The 15,332-nt window shown below is 27.6% G+C and overlaps 3 long non-coding RNA genes across 7 annotated transcripts; all 3 read left to right on the forward strand.

The window, feature by feature from the left end:
- Positions 1 to 1,860: 1,860 nt before the first annotated feature.
- LOC119683128 lies at positions 1,861 to 13,096 on the forward strand. 3 transcript variants are annotated; one of them, XR_005252626.1, is made up of 6 exons: positions 1,861 to 2,041; positions 3,380 to 3,478; positions 3,581 to 3,779; positions 4,086 to 4,316; positions 4,698 to 5,159; positions 5,277 to 5,470. It is a non-coding gene; the product is annotated as an uncharacterized LOC119683128 (long non-coding RNA). The 3 variants fall into 3 exon arrangements; XR_005252627.1 differs by having other exon boundaries at positions 4,086 to 4,279; XR_005252625.1 differs by lacking the exons at positions 4,698 to 5,159; positions 5,277 to 5,470 and adding an exon at positions 12,875 to 13,096.
- Positions 10,380 to 12,502, forward strand: LOC119683129. Of its 2 annotated transcripts, none has more exons than XR_005252628.1 (4): positions 10,380 to 10,567; positions 11,824 to 11,922; positions 12,025 to 12,223; positions 12,487 to 12,502. It is a non-coding gene; the product is annotated as an uncharacterized LOC119683129 (long non-coding RNA). The 2 variants fall into 2 exon arrangements; XR_005252629.1 differs by lacking the exon at positions 12,487 to 12,502 and adding an exon at positions 12,283 to 12,305.
- An 8-nt stretch (positions 13,097 to 13,104) lies between the features above and the next one.
- Positions 13,105 to 13,869, forward strand: LOC119683130. Of its 2 annotated transcripts, XR_005252631.1 has the most exons (3): positions 13,105 to 13,217; positions 13,276 to 13,557; positions 13,675 to 13,869. It is a non-coding gene; the product is annotated as an uncharacterized LOC119683130 (long non-coding RNA). The 2 variants fall into 2 exon arrangements; XR_005252630.1 differs by having other exon boundaries at positions 13,105 to 13,557.
- Positions 13,870 to 15,332: the final 1,463 nt, after the last annotated feature.

Below are 15,332 nucleotides of genomic sequence, written 5' to 3' on the forward strand. Positions count from 1 at the left end.
TACTTAACAAAGTAGATTACAGAAATGAAAGGCTTCCTTAAGAGATGAAGATCGATTTAATAGGTGGAAGTTTCATGCCAATTATTTTTTGGAATGACAAAGTCATATTGTTGACTGACAGTTTTAAAAAAAATTCCATAATAACAAAATCATTCTATGAAACAGTATTAGAAAAATTGAACGTCATAATAGGTGAAAATACCTACTCATTGGTATAGAGAACAATATTTATATCAACAACACAACACAATGCCACACACTTTTACAGTCCATTTTGCTAATACTCATGAATTGATTAACGATTCCCTATATTTAATAGATCTGACCTCAATAACTTTCCCTTTTATTTCATGTTGAAATTATACGAATCGGATAAAAATATGGAAAGGACATTTTCGTCAAATAAACAGGTGACATCTATCTCAAATAAGAATCTAACGATAAATTAAAAAAATGGAGCGTCATGTAGAAAGTTATCCTCTGGGTTGGATTGTTGAGTAACAAGTATTCAAATGTCTTAGAAGATAAAAACACGAAGTTGGCATTCAAAAATTACTTACAACTCATATTTTATGTACCCAATTTAAAACACGTTTTTCTCAAATAAAGTAATTACAGACATATAAAAATAAATAGCTTTCCATTTCAATTCAAATTTTATTGAAATTTTACTAATTTTTGGGAAAAAATGTTTTAAAAAATCTAATATAAAATGTCAAATAAATAGCCTTGTAAATAATGTGTAGAAAAATATTAATTTAGTTATACGTATATAATATGTATATGTATTTAAATATAATTTGTTTAAAAAAATAATATTAAGATATAATACATATGGCCATGTGCACGAAACCTCCGATCTGATTGAAATTTTCTTTATGAGTATTTTTAATGAAATAAAAAGTCCCCAATCTTAGGAAAAAGTTTTTAAAGTATTTTTTTTTCTAACAGATAAGAACATTTTAGAATAATTTTTGAATGATTATATCCCAGGCTCAGTTAATGATAATTTATTGAACATTTTATAAATCGTTTAAAGCATTGAAAATGTTCATATAGAAGTGACAATAAGAAAAAATTTCTTTTATCAAATTATACATCAAATTCTGATTTGACTTCATTATTAAATTTCACTTAAAAATCAAAAAGATAAGAAAATTTAGGTGGTCTAAGATTTCCATCTTAGATTGCACCGCAAAATTGTGCAAGAGTGCAGAATATTTTCTTTTATTTTTATACATTGAATAAATTTATTGCATTTCCTCTCTAATAGAATAACATAAGTATTTAAAATGTAAAACTACTTAAATATATCACAAAACAATGTTATATGGAAGCAAACTCCTAAAACTAATAGCAGTTTGTAGGTAGGTCTCTACTTAATTATAACTGAAGTGGAAAGTATAAAAACGGACACATCTCACCACATGATTATACGATATCTGAGTATAGTACCCAAAAGTTAATAATGCGTACGACTAAACTAAAAATACTGGGTACCCCATTCCATATAAGTGGATACCAATGAGATCCTCAGCTGCTATAGCAAACGAACGTAGTTTCAAAAATTCTACATAAATATTTAGATACACTTGAGACATTCATATATATGTATTTACTGCCGTAGGCTAATAATGATGTCATTTCTTACATCGGCATCTACTTTTTTCTATTTGGTTACTCTGGTTTTACTTATTGACCCCTTTCTTTATTGCTCAGCATAGTTGATAAGATGGGCAGGAGTTCGGATTATGTGGGTTTATATAAAATAAAATCATAGTAAGCCGGAAAAATTAAACAAAAAATTTAAAATAATTCAAATAAATTATATCAAACAAAATGTATAAATAAAATATTGTTTAGATGTATATTTCAAAATTTAAAATTCGCAGTTAAGGTTAGTCTTCTAAATTTATAATTGCCAATATGTATGAATATTCAGAATCTGAAGAATCTGAAAACGAGCAATACGAAAATGTAACCGATACTAAGCAAAAGAGCCTTCTATTTTTCATTGCCGCAGTAACAGCTATTCATATTGGTAAGTACTTATTATACATACATTAGTTGATCTGTAAGTAGATATTGAGGAACCTTATTATTACATGCAATAGTCATATAACGACGTGTTCATATAAGAGTACCAATTGCTGTAAGTCATAAGATACATTAAGGAAAGTTCTTTCATAAAGAATTTGCTTCTTCGTTGAAAGCATTGCCAACCCTACACACGGTTTAAGCAATATCAACCAATAGAACATATGGGACAAAAGAAATACTAACCCACTAGTCGAAACATAGACTTATTAATATGCAAATATAGAAATAGACTAAGACTGAATAACGAACAAATGTAACCAGTACATCTGTTATATCAAACCTCACCACTCCGACATTGAGTTTGAAATACGAAGACCGAAATAAGAACAATTCTTTTAAAAGTTGAATACGACTATTCGAAAGCGTTTGTAAAACAAATTATTACGAATATTAGGGTAAAGATTAGAATTACGTTTTATCCGCATTTGTCAATTATAGTAGTGGTAAAATTAGAATAGAAACTTTTGAGAAAAGGCAGACACATTTACTTTTAAAGGAGTCATAATAGAAGCAGTAAATAACCTCAGTTGCCGTTGTAGTAAATGTTCTCCTCGTATTAATTCAATTAATTAACAATCAAGTGAACGGATCAATTAAGATCAAATTAATTATTCTACTTCACAATAATTTATAGATCAGGTTTGATAATAATACACAAATGCAACGAAATAGTCAAAATAATCGACTTGAGTTCCTCGAGGATAATACGAAAGATAGATACAATAAATTTAAGGTTTTTCAACATCAATAGCATCAATTATCAAAAATTTACGTCTATCAAAAATAAGGTCACATGTAAAAAGTGATTCAATATGAGCTCTGATTTAGGATGCAAGCCTTTAGGGGACTCCGATATTATTAATCGTGTTATGCATTAGTTATTCGTGTAATAATAGTCTTAATAATAGTTATCATACAATGAAAGCCTTGTGGAGAGTCGTCAATTTTTAGAACACATATGAGTGTGAGCAAAAAAAAAGAAGACATAAATTTTTGGTAAAAACGTTTTAGCGTTGTAGTTTCGTACATCCGAAAATTATATATAGAAAACTGTACATAAAAAAAAAATAAACAAATAATAGGTTTCTCTATATAAATAAAGAAATATAAATATAATTTTTATAGTTATATAATTTTATGTTTATAAATACAAATATAAATTGTGTAATATTTGTAAAGTAGAGTGCTGGACAAGGTTGAAAAAGTTTTAAAAATATGTTCCATTAAACATTTAAATAAGAATATTTTTTTTAATAATAGTCTTTAAATGTATTTTCAGCGCCGTTTATCTTCAACAAGCTAAATTTGGCATAAGTCTGGAGTTGTTTTCATAAAATAGGAGTTTATATATAGAATTTCAAGCAAACGCATTCTTCACGTAAGATCCTAAAACATATCTGTAAACTTTTGCATATTGTACATTTAGTCTATATATCTAATGAAACAATATATTAAATTAACTCTATATATCATATATTAGCTGCCTTACGTATCAATACGGTCTATGATTCGTTATATTGTTAATGATGCAGTTATGAGAGAAATAAATGGAACTAAACGAATGGAGTATGTTGTCTTTCTCCATAGCTATACGATTGTGATATTCCTAAGTAGAAAGCAAATGGTTGGATTTGTTGGCCGTAGAGATTAAATTGGAACTATTATCAGCTGAACTGCAGGTAAAATAGTATAATTGAATATGTTACTGTAATAATTAATTTCCTTCAATTTAATTCAGTTCCGATAATTTTTTAAGAAGAGTATACCATATAGTACTGCATATGAAATGATTTATTTAAAAGTAATTAAACGTATTATTATAATTATATTTCTTTTATTTTAATTGATTCATTTATTTGTTGAAACAAAATCAAGACTATTGTTGAACTTTACTTCTATATATCGAATTTGTTATATTAATTATCTATAAGTTTATTAGTTGTTTCGCATGACATTATAATGGATCTTAATTTATTTGAAAACAGATAAGAAAATTATTTTAGGAGTAAGGACCGTTGGATTTCGTATATTGTCAACGATCAAGTGACGTGCTGTGAAGCAGAACACTATAAAAAACACTTAACGATCCATTAGAAAGTCGCAGTAAATATAAATCCACTGTAATATTAACATCAATAATGACAAATTACCCTTGATGAGAACGCCGTCAATAATTGAGGTGTAAGTGGTTGTTAAAAGGCATTGTTACTATAAAGGTATATATAAAATAGTATATATAAAATAATATATATAAAGTAATATATATAAAATAATATACATAAAATAATATATATAAAATAATATATATAAAGTAATATATATAAAATAATATGTATAAAATAATATATATAAAATAATTTAATTATAGTATGTATATTACTATATTTATAAATCTCCTTTTGTTTGATATTTATATATATTTTCCTACATATAAATTTGATTAAATTTGCTGGTAATAAGTTTCCTTAACTGTGATTTTACTCCTATACGACTTTGTTATGAATTATGATTGAAAACCATATACTTTATAAATAGTATTGATATGTTAAATAACTTTAATGGAAGAAGTGATTTTGATTCCTTTTGAAATTTTATAGTGTATTACACCAGACCTCTTGACTTCTACTTGCCCCTTGATTTTGGAATGGAGTCATGCGGTGATGGAGTGATGAAGTGATGGAATGTATAATTTTTAAGAAAAGTAGTGAAATGCTGTGACTAAACAGAAATGACTATTCTACAAATCTCTAGCAAAACCAGCTTAAAATTAGATCAAATTATCACCATATGGACAATACTGGATTAATGAAACAAGTTTCTATATCTACATAAAAGGCCATGAGTATACTGCAGACATTTGTTTACCCAATCAAACAATGACAGATTCGGAAAATATAGTTCCACTTAGAGGTTAATGTAGGCAAACGAAAGTTACAAACATTGGATATGATAACTAAGTTGATTCGTAATTATAAACTGATGGTTCAATTGTTAAACACGTTGAAAGTTTTACTTACTTTACAAACGCAGTGATTGCCTACTGCAGGACGGACCAGGATGTAAGTGTGAAGTAGCAAGAGAAATTTAAAATTAAGTGCTTTTAGTTTTGTTTAATAATATATCGAATAATAATAATTGATTTGACATATAAATTAAGGTATTATCTATTTTTTCAGACAATGACATTGGAATTTTAATATATGGCCGTCATCGGAATTGCTTCTAGAGTATTGAGTTGAAAAATAGTGTAGAAGATAAAAAGACGGAGTTGGCATTAAAATAATTACTTACAACCCATATTTGCATGTACCGAATTTAATAGACATTTTCATCATCTTTGGCAAATAAAGTTATTTTCGGCAATTAAAAACTAAGTTTTTCATATCAGTTTGATAATAAACGAAATTGTTACTAATTTTTAGGGAAAAATCTTATAAACAAATTAATATAAAATGATAATTAACTAATCTTAAAAATAATGTGTGGAAAAGTATTACTTTATGTATACATTGGTATATAGTATGTGTATTTAAGAATAATTAGTTTAAAAGAATAATGAAAAATAACATATACTTAATAATATATATAGGCTATTATTGCACAAACGGAACGGATTTTACTTTACCACCTCCGATTTGATTAGACATTTTTTAATGAGTCCTTCTAATAAAGGGACTCTTCGACTTGTACCTCGGAAAAAAAATTGTAAAAATTCAAAAAATCTTGAAATTCTTAAAAATTTATTTATTATGTTATGTCCACGTGTCCTTGTGTGTTGCTAATAGCTGTTGATAGCACGGTGGCAAGCCCCGTATGTGGTGGAGTTCTTGTTATAGTAGCACACAGCAGACATAAACCAAGAAAAAAATGATCGTGCCATTCCTATTAAATAAGATCTAAACCAACCTAAATCAAAATCATAAACCATAATTAAATTTCATATCAAATAACTTCAAAATCATAAATCTCTAATAATAGCAAACTGTATTAGAAATAAAAAAAAACTTAGGTTTAGCAATAAAAAAATAATCTGAGCAAATCGAAAAATCACCAATAAAAAAAAAATTAAGAAAAACGAGGTACAACACCCGATACACCTTTGAAAAATAGTCCATATATAAAAAATATATGGAAACATATAAATTTTAGTAAAGAATACTTAACTTTTCTTTAGTTAACTAGATTTAATAAATTACCTTACAGCCGCAGAAATGACGTCATTTATAATGCTGTTGATCTAGCTAAAACTTTTAACAATAAAAAAATGTATTTATGAAAAATGAACCAAATACATATATTATCTACTTTTTCCTATGTACTTTTTATTTCTTGCTTTCTTCTTTAATACATTTGATTTTCTATAATTTTTCTTAATATTAATATTATTGTATATATACAATGTATACGAATATATTCAAAAAAACACTGAAACTCAATTTTATTTTACAATTAAATTTATTCTTAATACATCAATTTTTACATTTATTCTTGAAGAATATTTCAATTATATATAAGCATTAAATTTTACTGTTTTCTTTCAAAATTAATCGCAATTTGGTTGATAAATTATATTAAAAAAAAATAAATTAATTAAATGTTACAACATATATTAACTAAATTGGTATTACGACCGATATTTAATTAGTTTTTTATATTTTTACCGGGCTTAGATCGTTTATTCAGCAGATAAGTTTATAAAAATGCTTTTTAAAATTTTATATATTTTTATATATTACACTTTTTAAACTGTGTTAATTAATATTGATTTTTATAAATTTATGTGTTGAATAAACAATATATATTTACACAATTTTGATGTCGCTTGTGCGACTCGTTGAGTAACATTAGCAGGACTTTCTCAGTATTACGTTCTTAGATTAGTTTCATTCATAAGAAAGTCTATATAAATCATGCAACAAATAAAGCCTCTACAAACAGAATAGTATTAAAATTTAACAATTAAAAAAAAATATAATTAATTAATTCAATTATTCTACAGCTGATTTATGATTTCTTTCTAATATAAACACAGCAAGTGATTTTTTAATAAAACTTTCACAGCAAAGTAACAAAACTACAGAAACATGTCCGAACATTTAAGTCAAGTACGGCTTTGAGTCAGTTGGTCAAGGAGCGCTGACTCTGAGCTTCAAATTTGGCAGGGCACGAGTTCGATTCTGATGATGGGTATTTAGCAATACTCGAAACAACTGTACCTGTATGATCAGCCAAAAATTTAATTAATTTAAAGAATATAAAATAAATTTTTGTTCGAAAAACCTCTGTATTAAAAATTGATATATTTTCTATTTCTTTTAATAAACTCTTAATGGTAAAATTTTTAAATGTTAATATACTACAAAAAAAAAATATTTGTAGGAATTCAAACATCTGTAAGTTTTTGACTTTCATTCACTGGAGAAATACATGGTTATACATACATGGTCTCGCTATTCCAACGGCGTATAATGTTGCCGTTGTCCATATGGTCCCACTTTTCCAGGCTTAATGATGTAATGGACTTCTCTGTTTGATTAGGGATGAGTTATTTTTGAAGTTTTTTTTTTGCATTAATCACATAAAATTATTTGTGGTTGTCTTGTAATTCGCGGTTTCTGATTGCACGAATTTAATGTTTATGGAAATTTAATTTTTGACAATAAAATAACATAGCAGTCTTGGCAATAATTTAGCCCGAGTAAGTTTACCCGTAATGTTATGAATATTTTTATACTGAAAGTATTTAAAATTTCATCGCAATCATTTTTAATTTGCACACACTTTTTTCTTTCTTTAGTTTATATAATTTATACAAAAAGAAAAGGTTTAATGTTTCTTTTAGCACCGCTTTACTATTCAAAAACTTAGCATTTGGAATTTTTCTTACCGCTGACTGACCACTAATCAACTGACGGTATCAAAATTCACCCCTTTAATATCACAGTTTATTACGAAATAATTGATAGCCCTGCGCTAATGCACATATGAAATAGGCTACTAGAAATGTATATACTTACGAAAGAGGCAATAAAACTCTGTAAAATAGGTTCTATACTACTTTTTATTGACGTAACAGGGCTTAAATACCTACTCTAAGCCTAGAAGGGGGCACAATAGACCCGACGGTCGCAGTGCAGCATCCCCTAATAACAATAATAATAATATTATCTCGGGCCCTTCACAACCGTTTTTATTCTTTGTTATTACTGTTTTCTTTTTATACAGTCCGAATTTCTTTCCATTTATGACCTTATTTTATTTAACTTTATCCTTTAATTATTTTTCGTGTTTATTTGTTTCGTGTTATATACAGTGATTTGTATGTGAATTGAGTGTTCGCGAAAAAATGGAATTAACGCGAGAAAGTTTTTGTGCGACGATTTATTACGACTTTTGACGTGGACTACGAGTATCAAAACAAGAGTGCATCGATTAACTGCCGTCCACATTTGACGATGAAGCTCTATCCTTTGAAACGCTGCCACTGGTGCAATGATTTAAATCGTGGCTGCATTCGCTCACTGCCGAAATTCGACTTCGTGAAGGTCGTCCAAAATAAGTGGTGCCAGAAAACATTAATGCTGTGCAAAAACTGATACAAGTTATGCAAGATCGTCATGCGGCATACTGTGAGATTGAGGTTGTGGTGAAATCCTAGGCACCAGTTCCACCAGAAAATATAAAATATTGCAATATCATTTAGTCGTGAGAAAGGTTTTTTCTCGTTGTCTCGTTCCCCCATCATTTGACAAAATCTGAAAAAGATGCTCTTGTCGATTGGTGCTCACAAATGCTCAAGAAGTACAATGGCGTTTAACAGTTGACAAATCATGGATATATATATCTGAGCCGGAACGTAAATAGCAGTCGATTGTATGGGTGTTCGCGCTCGAAACACTTTGAAACAAATGGTCGCTTGATTTTTAGGGAAAACTGGTCACGTGGCTATTATATCCGTATCATTACAGGAACTCAAAACGATAAATTCCGAATGGTGACAACCAATAGTTTACCGGAAGTCTTCAGTTACATACGAAAAGCAAATAAGCGCAGTTGGATCATTTTCCATCTCTATAAAGACAATGCGAGTGTTTACACATTTTATCTAACAACCAACTATTTGAACATTCAAAAGATCGAATTGATAAATCATCCGCCATATAGTCTAGATTTGGCACCCAACGACTTCTTTTTGTTCCCAAACGTCAAGAATAAACTGCATGGAAAACGATTTCTGTCGGCGGGGGTGTCTAAAAAAGATTGAAAATTATACTTTGAATGCAAAAGTATATTAATCAGAAAAGAGAACACTTCGAGAAATAATAAAGGCATTTTCAACATTGAATAGTTTGATTCGACTTTATTAAAATTTGCTAAAAATCAAATAAAAAATGATTTATTTAAACAAATAGTAAATATTTTATTTTTTTAATTGTGATCAAAAATATTATATAATAATTTATTTATTATATAATTTAAAACTTGGTCATTTAAATAGAAGTAAAAAACTATAATTTATTATTTATATATAATAACATATTATATTTTATTGAAATATTTTTCCGATATTTCGACTATTTTCAATATTTTCGAGAGTTTCCCTAAAGAAGACTATGGAAGATAGTCGAAATAGCCGAAAAATATTTTAATAAAATATAAATTGTTTTTAAATGTAATTAATAAATTAGAGTTTTTTTTAAAAATATTTAAATAAACAATTATACCGGAAAAAAATTTATAAAAAAAAATTTAAAAACGTTTCTTGTCATCTTGGATGACATGGAAGCAAACTACTAAAACTTATACTTCTATAGGTCCCTACTTAACTATAACTGAAGTGGAAAGTATAATAACGGACACATCTCAACACATGATTATACGATATCTGAGTATAGTACCCAAAAGTTAATAATGCGTACGACTAAACTAAAAATACTGGGTACCGCATTCCATATAAGTGGATACCAATGAGGTCCTCAGCTGCTATAGCAAACGAACGTAGTTTCAAAACTTGAGACATTCATATATTATATATGTATTTGCCGTAGGCTAATAATGATGTCATTTCTTACATCGGCATCTACTTTCATCTATTTGGTTACTCTAGTTTTACTTATTGACCCCTTTCTTTATGGCTCATCATAGTTGATAAGATGGGCAGGAGTTCGGATTATGTGGGTTTATAACATATAAAATAAAATCACAGTAAGCCGGAAAAATTAAACAAAAAATTTAAAATAATTCAAATAAATTATATCAAACAAAATGTATAAATAAAATATTGTTTAGATGTATGTTTCAAAATTTAAAATTCGCAGTTGAGGTTAGTCTTCTAAATTTATAATTGCCAATATGTATGAATATTCAGAATCTGAAGAATCTGAAAACGAGCAATACGAAAATGTAACCGATACTAAGCAAAAGAGCCTTCTATTTTTCATTGCCGCAGTAACAGCTATTCATATTGGTAAGTACTTATTATATACATATTAATAGATCTGTAAGAAGATTTTAAGAAACCTTATTACATGCAATAGTCATATAACGACGTGTTCATATAAAAGTACCAATTGCTGTAAGTCATAAGATACATTAAGAAAAGTTCTTTTATACAGAATTTGCTTCTTCGTTGAAAGCATTGAAGCACATATGGGACAAAAGAAATACTAACCTAGTAGTCGACACATAGCCTTATTAATATGCATATATAGAAATAGACTAAGAGTGAATAACGAACAAATATCACCAGTCCATCTGTTATATCAAACCTCACCACTCCGACATTGAGTTTGAAATACGAAGACCGAAATAAGAACAATTCTTTTAAAAGTTGAATACGACTATTCGAAAGCGTTTGTAAAACAAATTATTACGAATATTAGGGTAAAGATTAGAATTACGTTTTATCCGCATTTGTCAATTATAGTAGTGGTAAAATTAGAATAGAAACTTTTGAGAAAAGGCAGACACATTTACTTTTAAAGGAGTCATAATAGAAGCAGTAAATAACCTCAGTTGCCGTTGTAGTAAATGTTCTCCTCGTATTAATTCAATTAATTAACAATCAAGTGAACGGATCAATTAAGATCAAATTAATTATTCTACTTCACAATAATTTATAGATCAGGTTTGATAATAATACACAAATGCAACGAAATAGTCAAAATAATCGACTTGAGTTCCTCGAGGATAATACGAAAGAAAGATACAATAAATTTAAGGTTTTTCAACATCAATAGCATCAATTATCAAAAATTTACTTCTATCAAAAATAAGGTCTCTTGTAAAAAGTGATTCAATATGAGCTCTGATTTAGGATGCAAGCCTTTAGGGGACTCTGATATTATTAATCCTGTTATGCGTTTTCCATACTTAGGTATTCGTGTGAAGTTCTTAATAATAGTTATCATACAATGAAAGCCTTGTGGAGAGTCGTCAATTTTTATAACACATATGAGTGTGAGCAAAAAAAAAGATTGAAGCTGAAGACATACATTTTTGGTAAAAACGTTTTAGCATTGTAGTTTCGTACATCCGAAAATTATATATAGAAAAATGTATATAAAAAAAAATAAACAAATAACAGGTTTCTCTATATAAATAAAGAAAAATAAATATAATTTTTATATTTATATAATTTTATGTTTATAAATATAAATATGTTCCATTAAACATTTAAATAAGAATATTTTTTTTAATAATAGTCTTTAAATGTATTTTCAGCGCCGTTTATCTTCAACAAGCTAAATTTGGCATAAGTCTGGAGTTGTTTTCATAAAATAGGAGTTTATATATAGAATTTCAAGCAAACGCATTCTTCACGTAAGATCCTAAAACATATCTGTAAACTTTTGCATATTGTACATTTAGTCTATATATCTAATGAAACAATATATTAAATTAACTCTATATATCATATATTAGCTGCCTTACGTATCAACATGGTCTATGATTCATTATATTGTTAATGATGCAGTTATGAGAGAAATAAATGGAACTGAACAAATGGAGCATGTTGTGTTTCTCCATAGCTATACGATTGTGATATTCCTAAGTAGAAAGCAAATGGTTGGATTTGTTGGCCGTAGAGATTAAATTGGAACTATTATCAGCTGAACTGCAGGTAAAATAGTATAATTAAATATGTTACTATAATAATTAATTTCCTTTAATTTAATTCAGTTCCGATAATTTTTTAAGAAGAGTATACCATATAGTACTGCATATGAAATGATTTATTTAAAAGTAATTAAACGTATTATTATAATTATAATTCTTCTTTTATTTAAATTGATTCATCTGTTTGTTGAGACGAAATCAAAACTATTGCTGAACTTGACTTTCATATATTGAATTTGTTATATTAATTATCTATACGTTTATTAGTTGTTTCGCATGACAATATGATGGATCTTAATTTATTTGAAAACATATAAGGAAATTATTTTATATAAAATAATATATATAAAATAATATGTATAAAATAATATATATAAAATAATATATATAAAATAATATATATAAAATAAATTAATTATAGTATGTATATTACTATATTTATAAATCTCCTTTTGTTTGATATTTATATATATTTTCCTACATATAAATTTGATTAAATTTACTGTTAATAAGTTTCCTTAACTGTGCTTTTACTCCTATATCATTTTTTTTATGAATTTTGATTTATTAAAAACTATATACTTTATAAATTGTATTGATATGTTAAATTACTTTAATGGAACAAGTGATTCTGATTCCTTTTGAAATTTTATAGTGTATTGCACCAGACCTCTTGACTTCTACTTGCCTCTTGATTTTGGAATGGAGTCATGAAGTGATGGAGTGATGGAATATTTAATTTTTAAGAAGAGTAGTGGAATGCTGTGACTAAACCGAAATGACTATTCTACAAATCTCTAGCAAAACCAGCTTAAAATTAGATCAAATTATCACCATATGGACAATACTCGATTAATGAAACAAGTTTCTATATCTACGTAAAAGGCCTATATATATATATATATGAAAAATGCGTTAAATGGTCATATAAGTCATTTATTTGCCGACCACTCCAAGTTGCGGTATGTATCTAGGTACTACTTTCGGATCCATCTGATGTAAATAGTTTTGCAATATATGGTTGTATTTTATCACCTATCTTCTTTGTATCGGCAGTTGACAAATCAAATGTTGAGTCATAAACAGAAGTGGATCCCATCCCTTTAACTTAAATAATTTGAGTATACTGCAGACATTTGTTTACCCAATCAAACAATGACAGATTCGGAAAACATAGTTCCATTTAGAGGTTAATGTAGGCAAACGAATGTTACAAACATTGGATATGATAACTAAGTTCATTCGAAATTATAAACTGATGGTTCAATTGTCAAACACATTGAAAGTTTTACTTACTTTACAAACGCAGTGATTGCCTACTGCAGGACGGACCAGGATGTAAGTGTGAAGTAGCAAGAGAAATTTAAAATTAAGTGCTTTTAGTTTTGTTTAATAATATATTGAATAATAAGAATTGATTTGACATATAAATTAAGGTATTATCTATTTTTTCAGACAATGACATTGGAATTTTAATATATGGCCGTCATCGGAATTGCTTCTAGAGTATTGAGTTGAAAAATAGTGTAGAAGATAAAAAGACGGAGTTGGCATTAAAATAATTACTTACAACTCATATTTGCATGTACCGAATTTAATAGACATTTTCATCATCTTTGGCAAATAAAGTTATTTTCGGCGAATTTAAAATTTTTATTTTATATTTGAACCTCTTTATAGCGACCCTCTCTATAACAAATTTTTGCATACAAAAATACCTCTAACGTTTTAACTTATGGAAAACTTCTTTATATGCTAGCTGTGTCAAAATCGGTTTGAGGTTGTGTATATGTTATTTAGTTTATAATAGGGAGGAATGCATGAAGATTGCATGTATCTTAAAAACTATTATTGAGATGCACCGTTGATATGATCGGTGTATCTCTGGGCGATTTTATTAATGTTGACAATGATACAATCACGAAAAAAATAAAAGAAACAGATTAATTAATCTAACATTACCACATAATAATTTTAATATTAATAGATTCAGATCAAATACAAAATTAAGACATTGTTAAATTAAGTACATTTGCAGAATCGCGTCGCGATGCTGACTCTATTATTTTCAAAAATTTGAGTTGAGATTATTTTAAATTTTCAAGTCTGTTAACTTGTTGGATGCTTTTCTTGACAAGGGAAAAGTTGAAATGTCCAAACAACAAAAAATAACTGGCATCAATGACTTCGTTATAGAGATTTGACTGTACATAGTATATGTATTCAAAAATAATGTGTTTGAAAAATAACAATAATAAAAGAAAACATATATTTAATAATACATATGATTAGGTTTTGACAAAGACTTTAGTATACATTTCCTTGTACAACAATAATTTAGCGTTACATTAAAAATGAAATATTTTTCGTATGACAACAACTAATATTAATAATGCTACTGATGATATTATTTACCCCATAGAAGCTTTCGGAGTCTACAAAAGTTTTTCACTGGTTTTCATTTTGTGCCATTGCTGTCAACTCGTTTAATAATTTCACCTGCTGAACTACCCTTCTCCAGGTTATTGCTGGTCTGCCTCTTAACCTATTTCCCGGTGGTTCCAAGTAAGTGCAGCATGCGCGATATCCTCATAAGGTTTACGCAGTGTTTTAAGCCATCTTGGTGATGGAATTGTTAAAGGTAAGTTAATTAAGAATTTACAAAACTAAATTATTAATATCGCCGTAATTTTATTTTTCTCCAAATAAATTATGAACGTATGTATTTATTTCTGCAGCCCACTAACCTATTCAGTGACTTGTATAGATCCACGATCTTATCTGGTCTGTACAACCCTGCTATTGATATAACCCTGCTATTTTAAAAATAAGCCATTACGTTATGGCTTATTTTAGGAACAAAATTGCTTATTTTTTTTATTATATATACATCGGTCACTATATAATTGCATATAATTTTCACCTTATATCACTGATATGTACTCGTATATTTTTAGTATGTATAAGATTTTGTTTAGAATTATATTATTTATAATTCTATTTATCGCATTAGAAACGGAAGTGTTCTATTTTTGTCCATTTCTATTTATTGTATATATAAATATTTTTCATCTTATATTTGCAATCCACATATTATAACTATATATAATAAT

The sequence above is a fragment of the Teleopsis dalmanni genome, chromosome 2 (genome assembly GCF_002237135.1).
Source record: "Teleopsis dalmanni isolate 2A chromosome 2, ASM223713v2, whole genome shotgun sequence".
In the NCBI taxonomy this organism is placed as follows: domain Eukaryota; kingdom Metazoa; phylum Arthropoda; class Insecta; order Diptera; family Diopsidae; genus Teleopsis; species Teleopsis dalmanni.